Genomic DNA, 14,707 nt, shown 5'->3' on the forward strand with positions numbered 1-14,707 from the left:
GCTTATTGTTCAATGGCATTTTACAATAAAAAACTTCAGCATCTAAGTATTTCAACAGTTTGAAATTATGTGTATTGTGACATATTCCAATAGTTTAGAAATTACTCATGCTATATATTTTACAGTCTAAAATAACACAGCCAATCATTTTACTTTATTTTATCCCAAAATATAATCTCGAATTTCTTAATTTCCCTAATTGAACCTATTTTGAGTTCTTACGAGTTGCCAGATAATTTCAAAGTTCTGCTAAATATTTCCCTCCAAAAAAGAAAGCAGGACTGGTTAGAAATTATTCTTTGGATTGATGTAATAACAATTGAACAGTTTGTATTTATGTAATCCTAACTGAAAAGTTAGATAGATTGGTTACTGTGCTTTTCAAGTGATGAAAATTCTTCTTTGCCTTGGTCTGACGAACTGTGAATCAAAGTAGAAAATACATACACCCATTTCAAATCACTCTGTGATGAACAGCAGTTCCGAGTACCCTTCTAGTTTTTGTTGGTACCAGAAGCAGCATTTTTTTCTAGGGCAACTTTGCATACAGAAACAATAGAGTATGGAGTGTTTGTGCACACACACCCAGGTTTATCTTCTGATGTTTTACATTATTCTAAAACAGTGACTCATATAGAAAACTAACAAGCAAAAATGAGTCATACAGCAGAGGGTCTACTAAAATCAGTTCCTATGAGATGCCAGCAAAAGAATAGGCCTGTATTAAAACTGCATCTATATTTTAAATTCCATAGTTCTGATAATCATTTTGCTAAGAGCTGTGAATTTTTTCACTTACCTGCATCAATAATTATTTCATATTTAAAAGTCAAACATAGATTTTGCTAATTAAGGGCAAATACCATCAAGCATCAAAGCTCTATTCTCCTTTATGCTTATAAGATGCCTTTAGTAAGTAATTCAGAAGAATTCAAAACATTTCCTTAAAAGAGGTTTTTCATACAGAGTAAATAAACTAGGTTGCAAAAGGAAACTTACCAGTTTTTAATATTGTAATTTACATGTATGAAACACAAGAGAGTTTTGAATAATGTGAAATCTATTACTAAGATAACAACTGAAGGCAGTCAGTTTTGAAGTAAGAGCAACAGTATACTTAGAACATTTTTAAGAAACAACTTCGGTGTTTCTGTATAATTCGTAAATTTTTATAGCATTCACTTTCCATAGGTCTGTAAAATCACTTATTACTGAAAAATAACAGAAAGAAAACTATCTTATAAAAACCTAAGAATGAAAAATCAACTGCAGACAGTACAGGGGCAGAGAGGTTGTGCCAGTTTTATTCACTGTTGTTTCCCATAAAAGGCAGTTAAAATAACTGTTGAATGAATGAAAAAAAATTAAAGCAGGGCCAAGTGCTTACCAGCACCACAATGACCTACAGGCTTGCTTAGTCATCGTAATAGACATAAGACAGAATTTACAGTTGGCCCTCTGTATTTGTGGGTTTTGCATCCATGGACTCAGCCAACCATGGATTGAAAATATTTTTTAAAAACTGCATTTGTATTGAACATATACAGACTTTTTTGGTCATTATTCCTTACACAGTACAGTATAACAACTATTTACATAGTATTTACATTGCGTTAAGTATTATAAGTAATTTAGAGATGATGTGAAGAGTTCATGAGAGGATGTGCATAAGTTATATGCAAATACTATGCCATTTTATTTCAGGGACTTGAGCATCTGTGAATTCTGGTATCCCAGGGAAGTCCTGAAACTAAATCCCTCATCAATATCAAGGGACAACTGTATATATCTATATTCAAGTCAAAGATAATGTAGTATGAACAAAATTTGGTCCAACAAATTGAATAAGCTAATAGAACAGTATTTTTTTTGAAACTAAGCAGCTATTTGAAAAGTCTTAGATTAAAACAATAGCAATTGTAATAAAAGGTTATCTAAAAATACTTATTTTGCCTCAGAAAACAAGCATTCTCTAACCTTAATACCAAGAAATCAACTAATACAAGTAGATAACATCAATTTGGCTCCCATTCCTAATAAAAATTTCCAAAGTGAAAACATGCCTGATGCCTGCATTAGTCCTTGGTATGGGGCAGGAAGGACAACAAGACCCTCAGTTGGGGCTGCTGGTCCCTACAGAGGGGAACAGAAAGGAGCTGGAGCAACTACTGAGAAGCAGGAGACATAGCCAAGACATGTACCTAACTCGCCTGAGTTACAGCAGGTCCTCAAAAATGCATTTTATAACTGGAATGTGGAAAACTCAGTATTTACTTTCCTAAATTAGATGTCATAGCTAACTAAAGTTAATCAAAAATAAGGATGCCCTTTCTGAATTATTGTTTTATATTTTTAACTCATTTTAAGCAATTCATTAAAATATAGTTCATCTTTTTGAAATTTACCATAAAAATTAGCCTTACTGATGTTTAGAAATGTCTTATATTTAGCATACAACTATTTGAGAAGTGAGGGGAAAAATGGCATAACTTTTTGTGTCTAAGAACCAACAGGAAAAAGTCAATGAATTCCAAAGTGGAATCAGGAAACCCCAATATCAGTTCTCTTATCTCTACAAGTAGGATGTTCCTTTTCAGGCCACTCATTTTCTAGAGTACCCAGAGAGAATGAATAGATAACCCAATGAAGGAGTATCAAGTAAATATCCCCCAATTCAGACATATTTTCCTTGGTTATTTATTTTATAGAGCAAAAATGCCATGTTAAGTTAAAAAGTGTTTTTCTCTTTTGAAAACTTTTTTTTTTTTTGGAGACAGGGTCTCACTCTGTCACCCAGGGTGGAGTGCAGTGGTGCAGTCTTGGCTCACTGAAGCCTCCAACTCCCAGGTGTAAGCGATTCTCGTGCCTCAGCCTCTGCAGCAGCTGGGATTACAGGCATGTACCATCATACTGGCTAATTTTTTGTATCTTTAGTAGAGATGGGGGTTTTGCTATGTTAGACTGGTCTCAAACTGCTGGCCTCAAGTGATCTACCCGCCTTGGCCTCCCAAAGTGCTGGGATTACAGGCATGAGCCACCACACCCAACCGAAAGCTCCCTTCTAATGATCCATAACTAAATGGATCTAAATGATCCACTTCATTTTAACTGCTATGTGGGGTGGGGGGTTCCCTATGACTGTGTATTTTTATCAAAATAAAAAGACTTAAAAATACAATGGGTGGTACAACACTGAGATATTTTCATTTTCTTCACACAGGGCCATTAGTATTTTCAAAGAGGAAATGAAATTGTGCAAAAGGGAAGCAATGATGCTTCAGAAAGCAAAGAAGGGCAATTATATCTGAATGCAAAGTAAGATTACTTAATCAGTACTCTATTTTCAGATAATTTCTTGTGCTTTTTTTTTCTTTCTATAAAACAGTCCCAAAATATTGGTGATCTGGGTCTGATTACAAAGTAGGTAGCCCACAGGTCAGTTCAATCTGAAAACTGCATGTATCCGAAATTGTGGTAAGTTATTGATCTTATTACCAGTAACTGCTTAAGTTTCTGGGGGTAAAACAAAAATGTCTGACACCAACTATAAAAATGTTCACAATGAAGGACCCTAAATATCTGGAGAACATGCCTCCATTCATGTACAGTTAATTGCCTAACGCTATTAAAATCGCAAATACAGAATAATCCAAATTTCATGTCTGAACTGTCAAGCACTCATACTGAATCTGTCTATAAATTCAAACAAAAAGGCAGACATCAGACACTTTATAAAAGTGCTAAGGAAAGAAAGTTTTACTTAGCTATAAATTAAAGTTTTACTTAGCTATAAAAGCTCAAGCAGAGAATTAGTTTTAAGCCATCTCAAAGTAAAGTGTACTTTAAAGACGGGCTTGTGCTATGGCATAAATGTTGTATATGTGCTAATGCTTGAGTAGCACTAAAAAATGTAATGAAAACAGGATTTGTGGCCTGGTTCAGGTCTGCACATACCATCCATCTATCCTCCCTAAGTTATGCCCATGTGGATGTCCAGGATAAAATCACTTCTAGAAACAACCATTTCTATTTATTCCCACATAGTTAAGGTTAAACAGGATCAGTTCTAGGCAAAACCGTCATGTCAAGGGTAGCTGCTCTCTCCTCTGCCTCCCTCTAGAGGATGCCATGTACTCTCTTGGCTGGAACAATTAGATTTGTTATCTATATTCCTTGACTAATTCTATTTGATCAAGAATGACCTTGAAAACCTTACCTCTCTGAACCTTTTACCCTTAAAATGGACTGGAAAGCTCTTCTTGAAATGACCTGATATGTCTTTCCCCCAGTGACAGTAAATTCATCAGCAGGGATGCTATTATTCATCTTCATATCCCTAGCACCTGGTCAGCACTCTAACATGTAGCAGACATTTGCTGAATAGAACTGTGGTCCCTTTAAGGGAATTTCAGGAATCAAACCTAGCAGGTAAATATGTTTCAGGTCTCCTGAAATTTCAAATTGGTTATAAAGCAAGCTCAGAAGACAAGCTCCAGAGAAATACATGGTTAATTTGTTTTGGCAGAGAGGTAGGAACTTAGGGAAAGCACCACCGCCACCTGGGAGTCCATACTGCTTCTGTGTCCCCAGGAGAGGTGTCACCTGCTTTGGCAGACGTCAAAAGCCAGGGAGTCCCAGGCTCGTGCTACCCAGAGCCCGCCAAGCACGGATACAAACCTGGGTAGCACTCAGCCAGCCTGGACGTTTAGAACACTTCTGCTTTAAATGTCCTGTTCCATAGCTCCTTAAGCACATGGAACCTGTATTGGTCATGATTTATCATTTAGAAATAGCGAGTGAAGTTCTATGGGAAGGAAAAAGGAACAAAGTAAAATTTAAAATCTTTAAAAAAGGACATCCTTCATGTGAAAATAAAATGTAAGGATTATGTTTAAAATATCAGAGGGCCGGGTGCGGTGGCTCAAGCCTGTAATCCCAGCACTTTGGGAGGCCGAGACGGGCGGATCCCGAGGTCAGGAGATCGAGACCATCCTGGCTAACATGGTGAAACCCCGTCTCTACTAAAAATACAAAAAACTAGCCGGGCGAGGTGGCGGGCGCCTGTAGTCCCAGCTACTCGGGAGGCTGAGGCAGGAGAATGGCGTAAAACCCGGGAGGCGGAGCTTGCAGTGAGCTGAGATCCGGCCACTGCACTCCAGCCCGGGCGAAAGAGCAAGACTCCGTCTCAAAAAAAAAAAAAAAAAAAAAAAAATAAATAAATAAATAAATAAATTAAAATAAAATAAACTATCAGAGAAAATTTTCAACTGATTACAGATACAGGAGAATAAAAAAGGAGAAAACCTGCATAAATGTGGTTTGGCTAAGTAAAACTAATCATTTTTCCTTTTTCTAGCTACTAAAAAACATCTTCATTAAAAACAAGTTTAAAAACTATAGTAAAGAAGAAAAAGCAAAAAAATCCATAATCCCTAACATGAAAGATTTTTATAGTATACAGATAGCTAAAATATTTATAGTATACAGATAGCTAAAATTTTAATGCTAATGGCGTTGATGCTTAAACCCATAGAATGTTGTTCTTATAGAAAATTTTAGCCAGATTAATTCGTGTACCTTTAATTTGATTGTCAAGCTCTGTTCATGTATCTTATGAAACCCTGTCCAAGGCCTCCTTTCCCCCATCTGCCATCAGTGAAGAGTTTAGGAGCCCATCCCCTGGTACCTGGCACAGTCACCATTGGCTTTTCTTCCAGTCTCCCCATCCTAGGGCGGGGGTCCTGGCCTCTCACCCTCTACCCTATCTTGAAGGTCGTACTGACAGACTTACCTGGTACCATATCCATGTATGCCTGGATTTCCAAATATTGCTACACCTTGATTCTGTGACACTGAGCTGCGCCTACAGGTTAGGAAATCTAGATGCTTGTGTGTGTCCTCTTCCCAACAATGCTGGCAAATTGCTCTTGTTGCATTGGGTTCCTTATTCTAGCATCTGCCCCATCCCTGTGAGCAAGTCTAATCCCCCTCTCCACCTGCCCATAGGTAACAGGATCCTTCCCAGGACAAAAAGAAAAAAGAAAAAAAAAAAAAGATATAAGGGCAACATGGGATAGTGTATCACTGAGCAAGATTTAGAGAAAGAAGAGCTTAAAAGTACATCTGTGGGCTATCTGGGGAACAGGAACAAATTAAGTTTTTACAGCAGCTATGTGTTTTGTGGAAAGAGTGAGGAAGATTATTCCTTGCTAGTATTTCAAGCCTCCCATTCAACCATAATTATTACTAAAGTCCCGATCACAGTACATACTGATAGACCCTAAGATCGTAAGTGGCATGCTTATTATGTGGCATGCTTTTCAAAGCTTTTAATATTATATCTTATAGTATTTAGGAAGTGGAATAATTAATCACTTTGAAAGTCATGCCATATAATGATAAAAGCCACCTACCTGAGGCCCTGCTCCAAACTCTAGCAAGGCAACCTTATTAATAGACCGTCACAGAATGAAGCATTCTGGGTGCCAAATACGGCCAAGGCAGCACCAAGAGGCAACCTAAAAAGAAAAGAAGAGTTAGTTTTAAATTCCACAAGTCAGGCCAATCTGGTTAATGGCATATGTACTAAACTGCTTTTAATTCATTATCATTTATTCACATTCTTTGCACTTTATTGAAAAATGTATCTTAAATCCTGTTAAAAACATATAGTACATGGAAAAATGAAAAGTACACAAATTAATATCCCTAGATTTATATATTTTCCCCTGGATCACAGTTATCTAGATTACTCACATTTTTATTTTGATAAATTATTTCACGTTTACTGTCATTTCTCAAAACTGCTGCTTATTTTATTTATGTTCTAAACACACACATTATCTTCTCTGCAACACAGTTTTCAGAAAAACCTTTTGTGGTGTCTATCTTGTCCTTAACAATCGCTATGGGAGAAATCTTGCCCTATGAGTGCTTTCCTCAGTCTGAGACCAGGCCATCTGTCCACAGAGAAGGGTGCAAGCCACTGAGCGCCCTCAGGCAGAGGCAGAATAAGGAGCCAGGGACAATTTCTGAGCTCTTGAATTAGTCTTTATGATGTGATTATTGCTTGTTTTCAATTAAATTCCCAGGTCATGTCCATCCTCAATGACATACAAAGAAAATGCAAAATGTATTCTGAAGTATTCAATGTTTTGGGTTATCTTCAGCATCCGTCTGTTGGTGCAGGTTATGAAGACCAATCTCTAGGGATATTAACTAGGAGAGAAAAGGAAGCCACAAGTTCTATGCAGAAAATCACCTGCTTCATTTCCCTACACCAGAGGGTCAAGGCTCAATTATACATGGTTACCACTCTACTAAGACAAATATCTGACACTGATGGAATAAACATTACCAACACCTATTATGTATGGTACCAATCTCAATTACTATGGGTACAGACAGACATGATGCCTGTTCTGTAGGAGCAGACAAGTTAGTTGTGGCTGGAGAATATATACCTTTTGTCGTGCAGAAGCTCTTTAGTTTAATTAGATCCCATCTGTCAATTATGGCTTTTGTTGCCATTGCTTTTGATGTTTTAGTCATGAAGTCTTTGCCCATGCCTGTGTCCTGAATGGTATTGCCTAGGTTTTCTTCTAGGGTTTTTATGGTTTTAGGTCTTACGTTTAAGTCTTAAATCCGTCTTGAGTTAATTTTTGCATAAGGTGTAAGGAAGGGTCCAGTTTCAGTTTTCTGCATATGGCTAGCCAGTTTTCCCAACACCATTTATTAAATAGGGAATCCTTTCCCCATTGCTTGTTTTTGTCAGGTTGTCAAAGACTGAACAGGCAACCTATAGAACAGGAGAAAGTTTTTGCAATCTATCCATCTGACAAAGGGCTAATATTCAGAACTACAAGGAACTTAAGCAAATTTACAAGAAAAAAAAACCCAATCAAAAAGTGGGCAAAGGATATGAACAGTCACTTCTCAAAAGAAGACATTTATGTGGCCAACAAACATATGACAAGAAGCTCATCATCACTGGTCATTAGAGAAATGCAAATCAAAACCACAATGAGATACCATCTCACACCAGTTAGAACAGCAATCATCAAAAAATCAGGAAACAGCAGATGCTGGAGAGGAGATGATGAAATAGGAATGCTTTTACACTGTTGGTGGGAGTGTACATTAGTTCAACCATTGTGGAAGACAGTGTGGCGATTTCTCAAGGATCTAGAACCAGAAATACCATTTGACCCAGCAATCTCATTACTGGGTATATACCCAAAGGATTATAAATCATGCTACTATAAAGGCACATGCACACGTTATGTTTATTGAGGTATTGTTCACAATAGCAAAGACTTGGAACCAACCCAAATGCCCATCAGTGATAGACTGGATAAAGAAAATGTGGCACATATACACCATGAAATACTATGCTGCCATAAAAAAGGATGAGTTCATGTCCTTTGCAGAGACATGGATGAAGCTGGAAACCATCATTCTCAGCAAACTACCACAAGAACAGAAAACAAAATACCACACGTTCTCACTCATAAGTGGGAGTTGAACAATGAGAACACATAGACACAGGGAGGGGAACATCACACACCAGGGCCTGTCGGGCGGGGGGTGGGGGGCTAGTGGAGGGACAGCATTAGGAGAAATACCTAATGTAGATAACGGGTTGATAGGTGCAGCAAACCACCATGGCATGTGTATACCTATTGTAACAAACCTGCACGTTCTGCACATGTATCCCAGAACTTAAAGTATGTATGTAAAAAAAGAATATATACCTTTTGTCAAGTTCAGATGTATAAATGTTAAATAAAATCTGCCATAAGGTGGTATCACAGTGACAAATCAACATTTAAAAACAATATTATATGCTATAAAAAAGTACCACAGAAGATCAGAAAAGGAAAACAGTACTATGGATATTTGGTGATTTTTGCCTTAAAAAATGTACAATTAAGAAAGACAAAGGAAAAAAGTGTGTGTGTGGCTGTAGGGGTGGGGCATGACTGCAAAAAAGAAGTCAGAGATTAGAACCATAGATTATTAGATTCTAAGATGACCTTCTGGCTACCAAGCAGCATAGTTTATACATGCTGTACAGATTCAGGTGAGAAAAGTGCCCAATGGGCTGGACTGTTCACACTCATGTACTCATTATGAGATGCTTGGCAACTGTAAAACATCAAATGGATCGAAAGCACTGAGAACAGCAAGTGCTTTGGGGAGGTAGGACAGGAGAAGGTGGAAAGGAAGTGCTTGTTTGAATGAGACACGGAAGATATGTGTTGGAGTTATCCAAAGCAGACATGAAAACCAGCAAAAATAAGATTTACTAGAAGAAAGTCTACTTATGTGCCCAATAGTATTAACAAAAAAGAGATATGAGGAAGAAAGACAATGATAGTTGTACAGCCAACTTTTACAGAGACAGACCCAAGCCAAATTACTGGTTAACTGTTGATGGAGCCTAAAGATCACCTCTATGAGGCAAAATCAGGTAATTTAAGGAGAGAAAGAGCAGAGCTAGAACTTTAAGGAGAAGGAAGGAAAGTGTGGCGGAAACCACAAAAAGATAAAAATGCTAAGAGCTACAGAACCGGCCCATAGGTTCACCACTTAGGCATGAGGATGCCAAACTACAGCAAGAGAAGTGGGGTAGGAAGGAGTGAGAGAATTGGGGGAGGGAGAAGGAGAATGTGTAAGGATAGCTCATTGGGTGACAAGGAAATGACATCCAACAAGAGGATGTTTTCTTTCTAGGAGTTTTGCATCTAAAGAGAAAAACAAAATAGGGGGTAGCTACGGGGGAACTCAAGATCCCAGAGGGAGAGACAAGAGAATGCTTCCATGCTAGGGATAAAGACACAGGGAAGAAAGTAGGGCATTCTTGGAAGAATCAGGGTAGAATGGGATCTAGAGAAGAGGGAGAAGATTTTGCCCTGGATAAGAAAAGGGGCTTCTTTATCAAACTAGACTTAGGAGGGAGGTATGTTCATCCTGCTAATTTTTTTGGTAGCAAAGGCAAGAAATGCATGGAGTTTGCTCACCTTGGCCAGTGCTAAGTAGAAGGGTCCTATGTCTGGGAAGAATGAGAAAGGAGAATGGCACTTGGCTAGCAGAAAATATTTGCCTTTGAGAGAAGCAGAGGAGTGTCCAGGGTATCCTTGAGGTTTTTACAAAAACAAACAAACAAAACTTGCAATAAAGGATTAAATTGCTTAGTTATTGCTGATGGGAGTGTAAATTGTTGAAACCTTTCTGGAATATATTGTGCAACTATGTAATCAAGGCCATTTAAAAGTTAATATATGTTGACCTGATAATTCATTTACAAAAATTTAAGCAAAAATAAAAATATTTTAAGTTTAAAGATGCTCAAAGTGTATTTTAAGATTAAAAATTGATAATGTCAAATAAAAGGGGTGAAGTGTGATATGCATGTGATAGAACAGCTACGCAGCCATTAAAAACCATGCAGTTACAGAATATGAAATCCCATGGGAAAGAGCAGTTAAAGAATACTAAGTTATGTGGGGAAAGTTATAATGTTAAAATTGTAAAAAGCAGGACACACAGTAAGTATATACATTATGATACCAATTTTTTAAAACTATGCACTTAAAACTAGCTCTCCCTCTCCCAATACTGTTAAATGTACCTAGGTAAATTACAAACAGAAGATTAGGAAGACATAAGCTTTACACTTTTCTACATTATACAAATGTCTTTATAATCTTTACAATGTCTTTACAATCTTTACACGTCTTTATAATCAGAAAAAATTATTTCACCAAAAATATATTTTTTAAACAAATGCTGCTGGGAAAGTTTGATATCTACACATCAAGAAAATGAACTTGGAATCACATCTCACACCGTATAGAAAAATTAACTCTAAATGGATCACGAACCTAAATGTAAAGCCTAAAACTATAAAACTTCTGGAAGAAAACAGAAAAATTTCTGTGGCATTCATTTAGTCAAAAAGTCCTTGGTCACAACACCAAAAGCACAACCCATAAAATAAACACACTGATAAATCAGATTTCATCAAAATTTAAAACTTCCCCTCAAAAGACAATGTTAAGGGAATAAAAAGGACAAGCCACTAGAAGATTAGAACAACATCTCTGCAAAGCATTTACTTCATAAATTACTTGTATCCAGAATATATAAAGAACTTCCAAAACTCAACAATAAAAAAACTCAATTAACAAATGAGCAAAAGATCTGATCAGATATTTCACCAATGAAAATATATGAATGGTAAAGGAGCACAAGAAAAGATCATAGATCATTAGGGAAATGCAAATTAATACCACAGTGAGATAATGCTATCTACCCATTAGAATGACCAAAATTAAAAACACTGGACAGTATCAAGTGCTGCTGAGAACGTGAAACAAATAGAATTCCTATCTACCATGGATAGGAAGGTAAAAATGGTACAATTGTTTTAAAAAACAGTTTGGCAATTTATTTAAAAGTTGAACACGTGTCTACCACATGACACAATCATTTCACATCTAGCTATTTACCAAGAGATCTGAAAACATAAGCCTTCACAAAGCCTTCTTCATGAATATTCATAGTAGCTTTGTTTATAATAGTCAAAACTAGATGCAACCCTAAGGTCTATCCTTGTGTGAATGGATAAAATCAAGTTTTAGCCGGGCACGGTAGCTCACGTCTGTAATCCCAGCACTCTGGGAGGCCAAGGTGAGTGGATCACTTGAGGTCCGGAGTTCGAGACCAGCCTGCGCAACATGGTGAAACCCCATCTCTACTGAAAATACAAAAATTAGCTAGCTAGGCGCAGTAGCTCATATCTGTAATCCCAGCACTCTGGGAGGCCAAGGTGAGTGGATCACTTGAGGTCAGGAGTTCAAGACCAGCCTGGGCAACATGGTGAAACCCCATTTCTACTGAAAATACAAAAATTAGCTGGGTATAGTGGCATGTACCTGTAATCCCAGCTACTCGGGAGGCTGAGGCACGAGAATTGCTTGAACCCGGGAGGCTTGAACCTGGGAGTCGGAGGTTGCAGTGAGCCGAGATCATGCCATTGTACTCCAGTCTGGGTGACAGAGTGAGATTCTGTCTCAAAAAACAAACAAAAACAAAAAAACCCCAAAACAAAACAAAACAAAAAAACAAGTTGTAGTATATTCCTATAATGGGCTACTAATCAGCAGCAAAAAGGAATAAGCTATTGATACATACAGTAATATGGATGAACCTCAAAATAAGTAGGCTGAATGAAAGAAGTTGGGCAAAACAAAGAGTACAAACTGCACGATTCCATCTATAAAAATGTCTAGGAAATGCAAGCTTATCCATAGGGACAGGAAGCAGATCAGTGGTTGTCTGGGGACAGGAGGTAGGATAGGGAGGGATCCATCACAAAAGGGCATGAGCAAACTTTTAGGAATGACGGATATGCTCACCATGTTGATAATGGTGATGGTTTCAGGGATGTATGCATATATATGTGAAAACTGCAAGCACACTTTACATATGGGCATTCTGTACAATATCAATTATACCCCCCCAAACTGTTAAAAAACAACAAAATGGCAGAGTTTTCATATTATAAAAAACAAAATGAGGATAAGAAACTCATTATCATATAAATTTACAGAAGTAATGAAAATAAAACTTTCTGCAAACTGATAAACTAAAATCCTTTAAGGGCAATGACTCAAAATGACTAAAATCTCTCCTTCACATTCAGAGGGAGGAAAAAAAGAGGAAAGGAATATTGGCTTAAATGTGAGTTGCATTCAGTTCTTACTAGAAAAGGATATATATCTAGGCAGGTTTTAGAGCCACATTCTCAGCTGTCAAACTTGGAGGAAGCCAGTTCAGTTCACCTGTTGCGTTATGGGCTGGCGTATCACACTACATGATTTAAAGGCTCCAAGAATACATCTAACTGGAACTGAGACCCATGGATGATAAATAGTTCTGGGATACGTTCCACTTATCAAATACCAAAGGAAGTACCCACTGAAGTGTTTCAATTCAGCCTCTGCACAGACTTTTAAAAAAATGTTCATTAGCAGTTGCTTTAAAAGAAATAAGTGCCATGCTAATTGATAGGCCTGCCTTTGATTAACTCAATAAAACAGATGAAGTAATACAGAAGCCAAGATAACAAAAGAACAAGTATCAGCCAGGCATGGGCAGGTACTCCAGGTAGAGGAAGTCACAAACTGTACTGTGGGTCTAGGTAACTTCAGGAGATTCACTGTTTTTGGGGCTAAGAGCAAGAGAGGCAGACTGGAACTCTGCAGGAGACAAGAAGAGTGAAGGAGCCATGTATGCGTCATGTCACCAGGGGCTTAAACTTTAAAAATTATTTGTATAATTTACAAAGTATCTTCAGTGTAGATGCCCATACAACTTGCTTCCCCAACTCCTATACCCAATGCCATTTTTAGATTCTTCAGAAAGCAACCAATCTTTATGTGCCTTTGTTGCTCTCCGAAACAATTAAGTGGCCATTCTCCTTTCAGTTTCTAATTAGGTTATTTTATTTATTTTTATTTTTATTTTTGAGATGGGATCTCACTCTGTCATCCAGGCTGGAGTGCAGTGGTGCAATCTTGGCTCATTGCAACCTCCACACCCTGGGCTCAAGTGATCCTCCTACCTCAGCCTCCTGAGTAGGTAGGACCACAGGTGCATGTCACCACGCCCAGCTAATTTTTTGTATTTTTGGTAGAGACGGGGTTTTGCCATGTTACCCAGGCTGGTCTTGAACTCTTGACCTCAAGCAATCTACCAGCCTTGGCCTCCTAAAGTTAGGATTATAGGTGTGAGCCACTGCGCCCAGCTGGCTGGCATTAAAAAAAAAAAAAAAAAAGTGAACTTCCTAAATTACTATTATGACATTATTTTTGAGACCGAGTATTGCTCTTGTTGCCCAGCCTGGAGTGCAATGGTGCCATCTGAGCTCACTGCAACCTCCACCTCCCAGATTCAAGCGATTCTCCTGCCTCAGCCTCCTGAGTAGCTGGGATTACAGGCATGCACTACCACGCCTGGTTAATTTTGTATTTTTAGTAGAGATGGGGTTTCTCTATATTCATCAGGCCGGTCTCGAACTCCTGACCTCAGGTAAGCCATCGGCCTCAGCCTCCCAAAGTGTTGGGATTACAGGCATAAGCCACTGTGCCTGGCCTGACCTTCCTAAATTATAAACTCACTTAAGGCTTTGCAGCGTTTGCTGACAGTTAACAAAATGGGGTTCAAACCCATCAATGCAAAGTCCCAGGCTCCTCTTTCTTGAAGCTTCAGCACCAGGATCTGGGGTGGCCCCTACACTGCATGACGACACACTCCTCAGTTTTTCCCCATTCCCCTGGTCTCCTTCCCTACTGCGATACAGAGATGTGTTACAGAGAGAAGATCTTTCCATCATCTCAGGCAGTATAGTTCTGGAAATCACCTTTGCAATGCTACTTTAAAACTCTGACTTGGAGAGTGCCCCAAAACATGAATCCTTGCCCTGATTCAGAGCCTAAAGCAGTGCAGGGGAATAGCAGAGAGGCAAAGGCAAGAATCAGAACTACACTTGAATCCTGTCTGACCTTCACTATCTGTGTAACTACTTTCAATGATGTATTTAGTCTCTCTTCAGCATTTTCCTCTGTAGGATGTGAAAAAATACTTACCTTGCAGTAGTGTGTGAATTAAAGTAGGGTACGCAAAGTCTCTAGCATAGTTC

The 14,707-nt window shown here is 38.2% G+C and overlaps 1 protein-coding gene across 4 annotated transcripts in view; it reads right to left on the bottom strand.

The window, feature by feature from the left end:
• Positions 1-14,707, bottom strand: part of PLAG1 (PLAG1 zinc finger) — a 51,471-nt gene that overhangs the window by 12,340 nt on the left and 24,424 nt on the right. For 2 of the 4 annotated variants that reach the window (XM_033202531.1, XM_033202528.1), the window contains exon 2: positions 6,414-6,518. The exons of the other annotated variants lie outside the window; for them this stretch is intronic. The gene's annotated coding sequence lies outside the window, so the exon portion shown is untranslated. The remainder of the gene's footprint in view (positions 1-6,413; positions 6,519-14,707) is intronic. 4 annotated transcript variants of the gene reach the window in all.

The sequence above is a fragment of the Trachypithecus francoisi genome, unplaced genomic scaffold (genome assembly GCF_009764315.1).
Source record: "Trachypithecus francoisi isolate TF-2019V2 unplaced genomic scaffold, Tfra_2.0 Lachesis_group7, whole genome shotgun sequence".
NCBI classification, from domain to species: Eukaryota; Metazoa; Chordata; class Mammalia; order Primates; family Cercopithecidae; genus Trachypithecus; species Trachypithecus francoisi.